At 48.5% G+C, this 7,417-nt stretch overlaps 1 pseudogene; it reads left to right on the forward strand.

Annotated features, from left to right (window-relative positions):
- The first annotated feature begins 3,065 nt into the window (after positions 1-3,065).
- On the forward strand, positions 3,066-4,504 carry LOC147708447 (thioredoxin-related transmembrane protein 2 pseudogene; annotated as a pseudogene).
- The last annotated feature ends 2,913 nt before the right edge of the window (positions 4,505-7,417 follow it).

The raw sequence follows: 7,417 nt of genomic DNA on the forward strand, positions 1-7,417 counted from the left end.
TGGGGGTTGGTTAGTGGGAGTTGAGGGGCATTGTTTTATCCATTTGCAAAACTCGTGCTTTAGGCCATATTTGTGTGCTGCACCCGAGTAACCCTTTCTGAGTTAATGTGCTGAGCATGATGTATAGCTAAGCTGTGCTGTTCTATTTTACGTAGGCCACTACCTTACATTATTGCTCCAATAAAAATATTTTTTTTTAACGTGGCAAGAGGTTTATATTTAGTTAAAGATACAAAGGAAAACATTATAAAATTCCTTCTTTACCGATTTTTCTCTAGAAGCAAAGAAGAAAAGAAGTAACAAATAATCCAATATGGATGTCAAAGGGCAAAATCATACATTAATAGTTTAGAGAACAGCAGATTTAGAGTATTTGGAATACATTATCTTCACTCTGTGTATTTTATAGACTGTAAACATTCCTCAAAGTTAGTGTGAGAAGCTGGCTTGGTATATTGTATTGTATTGTATTGTAATTCTTCACTCACCCTCAACCCCTCACCCTCACTCACCCTCAACGCCTCACCCTCAATCACCCTCAACCCCTCACCCACCTTCACTCACCCTCACTCACCCTCACCCTCACTCACCCTCACCCACCCTCAACCCCTCATCCTCACTCACCCTCAACCCCTCACCCTCACTCACCCTCAACCCCTCACCCTCACTCACCCCCACTCACCCTCAACCCCTCACCCTCACTCACCCTCACCCTCACTCACCCTCAACCCCTCACCCACCCTCAACCCCTCACCCTCAATCCCTCACCCTCACTCACCCACACTCACCCACACTCACCCTCACTCACCCTCACCCACCCTAGCTCACCCTCACCCTCACTCACCTTCACCCTCAACCCCTCACCCTCACTCACCCCCACTCACCCTCAACCCCTCACCCTCAACCCCTCACCCTCCCTCACCCTCACTCACCCTCAACCCCTCACTCACCCTCAACCCCTCACCCTCACTCACCCTCAACCCCTCACCCTCAATCCCTCACCCACACTCACCCACACTCACCCACACTCACCCCCACTCACCCTCCCTCACACTCACCCACCCTCACTCACCCTCACTCACCCTCACTCACCCTCACTCACCCTCACCCTCACCCTCTCACCCTCACTCACCCTCACCCTCACTCACCCTCACTCACCCTCACCCTCACTCACCCTCAACCCCTCACCCTCACCCTCACTCACCCTCAACCCCTCACCCACCCTCAACCCCTCACCCTCAATCCCTCACCCTCACTCACCCACACTCACCCACACTCACCCTCACTCACCCTCACCCACCCTCACTCACCCTCACTCACCTTCACCCTCAACCCCTCACCCTCACTCACCCCCACTCACCCTCAACCCCTCACCCTCAACCCCTCACCCTCCCTCACCCTCACTCACCCTCAACCCCTCACCCTCACTCACCCTCAACCCCTCACCCTCACTCACCCTCAACCCCTCACCCTCAATCCCTCACCCACACTCACCCACACTCACCCACACTCACCCCCACTCACCCTCACTCACACTCACCCACCCTCACTCACCCTCACTCACCCTCACTCACCCTCACTCACCCTCACTCACCCTCACCCTCACTCACCCACCCTCACCCTCACTCACCCTCACCCTCAACCCCTCACCCTCACTCACCCTCACTCACCCTCACCCTCACTCACCCTCAACCCCTCACCCTCACTCACCCTCAACCCCTCACCCACCCTCAACCCCTCACCCTCACTCACCCTCAACCCCTCACCCTCAACCCCTCACTCACCCTCACTCACCCTCAACCCCTCACTCACCCTCACTCACCCTCACCCTCAACCCCTCAGCCTCACCCTCACTCACCCTCAACCCCTCACCCTCACTCACCCTCAACCTCATGCTAAAGATTTACAAAAAAACCCATAAACAATTCTAAAAGCACTAACTCTAATGCTGCGAGACCTATTGCATTTCTAATGCTTGTTCACTTTTCTTCTTCGGCAATTCACAAATTCACTTAATGTATTTGTGTGGTTGACCTTTTTAAACTTCACCCAGTGTGTTGTGTTCCCTTATGGTGTTTTACGTATATTATTTAATGTGTGTATTGGCGATAATAGTATGAAGGCTGTGGAAGGATTTCACTTAATTGTTTCTGACAGTTTTATTATAACAACACGTGTTTAAGATTTGCGCTTAATATGAATATGTGTGTACGTATCTTCCCTACTGTTTATAATATCTATATCCCCCAGTGGGCTACATTTAGATTAGGGCTTACTCTGACTGGTGCGGACGAATGCCTACGACCCTGATGGGCAATACCACACAAAAATGTTGACCATCTCCTGAATTTAGGTCTTTGAGGTTTAATAAATCCCATAAATCCTTGTCTGCTTTTGAATTTAGCACAGCTAGCAAACAGTATGAATAACATAGGGATTTCCTTTGTACAAAAGTCAATTTTTTCGCTCAGTTTTTTTAATTTTGCGAAGTGACCGATTCGCTAATTTAGCAGCTCCAAATTGTGAATCCTTACTAGGGAATTCCTAATATCAATTTGGCATTTCTGTCCAAAGTGTTCACAAATTGTGATCCAGAGTGAAATAAAGTATCTGGATGTCATACACGCTAAGTAGAAATTGTTGTGTTTTATTCAAGGATAATATCCAAGAGCAGGGTCGGACTGGTCATGCCGGGCACCGGGCAATCCCCCAATAGGCTGGCAGGGGTGGGGGGCGGTTTTGTGACCGGAGGCTGGTTCTGTTGTTGGGGCCGATTTGGACGGTCGGTTCAAATCGGCCCCAACAACAGAACACAGACATTAAGCACAATCAGGCTGCTGGCCTGTCTGAACGGTAGCACGATTCCTGATCAAAAATAAATAATTTTTTTGAAATCGGCGTGGCACTGCCAGCATGAGAACTCATGCTGGCAGTGCTGCGCTGATTTAAAATAAATTATTTATTTTTGATTAGGCGGCCGCCGCGGCGCCGCCCGGCCCTATAAAGTATTACACGCTCCCTGCGTGATGACGTCACCCCCTGCTCCAGTCCAGTAACCCTGAACCATGGCGGTCCTGGCACCCCTGCTCGCCCTGCTGTACTCGAGACGGCCCCGCGGCTCACGCGAATGCTCACGCCTGGAAGGCTGAGCCAGAACTGCTAGGGAAGGAGACCGACGTTATAGATGGGGTAAGACATGCCCAAGAGAGAACAAGATATACAAGAAAGGGAGCTAATAAGATAGACCTCGTAGCGAGAGAATGAGATAGACCTGAGAGAGAATACGATAACCAGAGACTGTTGATGCAAAAACTGCATATTTCAGGTAATTAACATATCGTATGTACAACATACTTGAGCTTCAGACAAGCTAGTGTATTATTAAATGTATTACCTGAATAGGACACCTTTTTTAGGGGGCCAGTACATTGTGGTGCACTGCATACATGCCACTGAACCCGATTCAGACGGGAGACTCAGTATTATTTAAACCCAAATTTGCTATATTTTGTCAGTATCCCCTTTGGAATCGCATCTGCTCCAATAGAAGCTCATGGGGGAAGTACATTCTCCGATTATGTTTTTTTTAACTTCCACTTTCCTCTTCTAAAAGGTTGGTATGGATATTGCATGTAAATTCACCTCCCTTTAGCCCACCATGACTCGGCAAGAATCCGGGTGGGGGTGGTGGGCAGTTTCGGGAAGCATGACTCACTGGGAAATCAGGTTTCGTGACACAGCGAAAATCAGAGCTAATCCGGCCGATGTTTGTTTGTGCAGACTCGTGCTGTAGCGTGACTCAGCAAAAAACGAAATCCGACTTGTGACTGTGTAAAACCAGCCAATGTTTGTGCCTAGCCAGAAAATACAAAACCCATACCGTGACTCGACGAAAAACAAAATTGTGACTTCTGAGTGAGCAGAACCAGCCGACGTTTCAGCGCAAACACAAGAAGAGGCGCCATGCTTCAGCAGATACAGTAATGCGGAATGATGGCTGGCGCGGCCCTACTACCTCTTCTCGGCTCTGCTCTCGCTCGCCTTCCGGCTGGTGTGGAAGGCGCCGCCGCTGTGCCTGGGACTGCCCACCCAGTGCCAGGACAGCAACTCCTGCGACTTTGACTGGAGGGAGGTCAAGATTCTGATGTTCCTCAGCGCCATCGGCATGATGAAGAACCGGCGCTCCATCATCATTGAGCAACACATGGGGAACATCTTCCTGTTCAGTAAAGTTGCCAATGCAATTCTTTTCTTCCGTCTGGACATCCTGATGGGACTGCCCTATCTCACCCTGTGCCTAGTGTTCTTGATGACCTGTACACCCCATCTTTACATGGGACCAGAATATATCAAATATTTCAATGACAAGACCATCGATGAGGAGATTGATAAAGATTGACGGGTGACCTGGCTCGTGGAGTTCTTTGCCAACTGGTCCTCGGAATGTCAGTCCTTCGCGCCTGTATATGTGGACCTCTCCCTAAAGTACAACTGTGCTGCCTGAAATTCGTAAGCCAGGTTTTATTGAGGTTCTGCGAGGGGTACCAAGCAATGTGCGAGCTGCACAGTTTTGGATGCGCTGCAGTTTTTGTAAAGTGTACTCCGGCGCCCCCAGGTACAGAGCATTGTTGAAATCAAGGCGAGATTGAATTAAGCCTTGTATAACTATCTGTCTGGCCTCAAAGGGAAGAAGTGGAAGGATTATTTTAACCATCCTCAGGAGGCCAAAACAGGTTGATGAGACTTTGGTTGCCTGCGTGTCGAAGGTCAATGATTTGTCCATCCACACCCCAAGGCTTTTGATGTTGTCTCTAGGGGTGGGGGCTGTGCCCATGCTCAGAGGCCATAACAACTCTAAGGTGGAAGGAGTTGGGGGGCCTAGGAGCATAAGCTCCGTTTTATCGTCATTGAGCTTCAGACAGGACTTTGTCATCCAACTCTTGACCTGTTCCAGGCATGTTGTTAAGTTGGACTGCGGTAGTGGGTTGCTCTCTTGCACAAGAGAGACCACTAGCTGGGTGTCGTCCGCATAGGTAATGATGTTAATACCATGCGGATGCACAATCCCAGCCAGCGGTTTCATGTAGGCATTAAAGAGCGTAGGGCTCAGTGATGAGCCCTGCGGCACCCCACATCCCAGTGGCTTGCTAGAAGAGACCGATGTACCTTCAAAGGCCTGGAAGGTTTGATCACTTAAAAAAGACCTGAACCAAGCCAGGGCTTCTCCCGATATTCCCATGTCGAGGAGACGGTTTAAGAGTATTTTATGATTAACCGTAGAGTGGCACATCCCGTAATTTAATTTCCCCTGTCTGTACTGCCGCCCGCAGGTGAGTGCTTTGCATCGGTGCGCTGGCCAGATCTGATTGATTTATGTGTGGTGGTGGTACCTGCATTTACATTGCAGGTTGTCTCTGCATTACTAAAGACAGCGTGAAGATGTTTGAATAGGCTAGCGCAAACTCATGTCATCTATACCAACTCGTGCAGGCCTGAACTCATCCTCGCGTGACCTATCTAGTCAATTTTCTATCAGGGTGAATGCATTGCTTACCTTTGACTGGGCTCAGCACTGCACTGTCTGGACTGTGGGGCCGGGGGGCAGCGTCACGTCATATGGGAGGAGGCCTAGATATTGATGCCCTGACTGTCTGGTGTGGTGGGCGACAGGCCTAGTGGGCGAGCTTCCTTCCTGCTGGAGGCTGAGGAGGTCTATCCCCAATTCCAGTTGGCAGCTCCTGTCTTTACGCCACATTTAGGTTAAGCATTTCAAAGTACCCTTTGTTGGGAGTTGCATTCCCTGTCTTTTGTTGTTGCAGGAGCGTCATAGATCCACAGGTGTTCTTTTGTTTGGGAGAGAACAGCAGCACCCATGCCTGCTGACTTTCACACCTGTCCGTGCAGAGATTTTTAGGAGCCTCAACCAATATCATGCAAGTGAGGCGATTTAGCAGAGTTTAGGGGCACAAAGACACCCTGGAAACATATAAAAAAACAAAAATGCTCCTTCTTTGCTTGAGAATAGCCCTTAGGAGGGCCAAGGGTTACCATGGGAGGGCCTGCCCCACTTGGCGATTCCTCTAGATCCCGGCTTATCATACAAAATTACATTTTGTATGGTAAATTGTCCACTGATCGTAGTCACTGAGGAGATGTGACCTAGTTGGAATTTTTAGGGTGATCTGACAGATATTGGATGCACAATAAAGATTACGGCCGATTTCTGCTCTACTAAGTCTGGTCTCTATAATTTCCAGGTTGGCCTCAGTGGGTCCTCGGTGGGGTACCAGTAGGGGCTGAGTAATAGTGGCACAAATCTTGGGGTTATAGGTCTGCAGAAAAAAACTAAAGACCCTCCTCTTTAGGTAACTCCCCCTCCCCTGGCGTCCCACCAAATGGTGAATCCCAGCTGGGAGGACGCCCCCTTGTCCTGCCTGTATTAACCACCTCACCGGTCCTCTGTACTCCGACCTTCACCCCCACTTTTCTACAGAGCTCCATTGCTTTGTAGGTAGTTCTAAATAAATACCCACAGGCATATAATTAAAAGAAGGTGGGTATGTATAAGAGCAAAAGTATGACACAGAAGAAAAAGAATGAAAAAAGACATAGGCAGCAACATACAGAAGGGAACAGAGGTGACGTTTGTCAATGTGACTGTAAGAGAGGGAAAATCAAGTACAACAAGGCAGGAAAAAAGGAAAAATCATGGCATGAAGAAACGACAGAAAAATTAATATAATTTGCATGTTCTGGTTTAAAAAGAGATACTTTATGAGGTTAATGTATCCACTGTGGAGATCTCAGTTAAAGAAAGTGCAGATCACCGAGTTCCATTGTTAGAAGTCTGTGTGGTACCTGCAGCTCACTTGTTTCAGGCCGAGTCAGTGGGATATCTTGCTTGGTGACCATACCTACTGTCGAGCCCCATGTGTAACCTGTCAAGCTTTCTTATCTAAGCAGGCAGGCTCTAGAGGTAAAGGTAAATGTCCTTGCTGCAGAGAAAGTTCTGTGAGTTACTCAAACATCTGAATGTAACTAGAATGTGACAGATTCCAATACTACAGAGAGAGATCAGCAGGTTAATGCACTCACTGCAAATATAGATAAGAGGTTCCAATCCTACTGAGAAAGTTCAGTGGGTTTTAGCATATATAGTTATTGATATTTTTGTGTAACTCTGAGGTCAGATTTTTCACCTCTAGTGTGATAACTCGATGGCTGATTGCGCCTACTCCAGAGTTATGTCTGAGCCTGCAGGTAAGTGGTTCCAATGTAGTGAAATAGCCCCCGCCAAGCACTGCTAAAGACGGTGTCCTGGGACTGTTCACACGTTGCCCACTTACCTTACATAAAGTTGTACGGTGGTTGATCAGTGTGGTGCAATAAACTCTATGGATGGATTGGGCCCTTCTGT

This window comes from Lissotriton vulgaris, chromosome 6 (genome assembly GCF_964263255.1).
Source record: "Lissotriton vulgaris chromosome 6, aLisVul1.2, whole genome shotgun sequence".
NCBI classification, from domain to species: Eukaryota; Metazoa; Chordata; class Amphibia; order Caudata; family Salamandridae; genus Lissotriton; species Lissotriton vulgaris.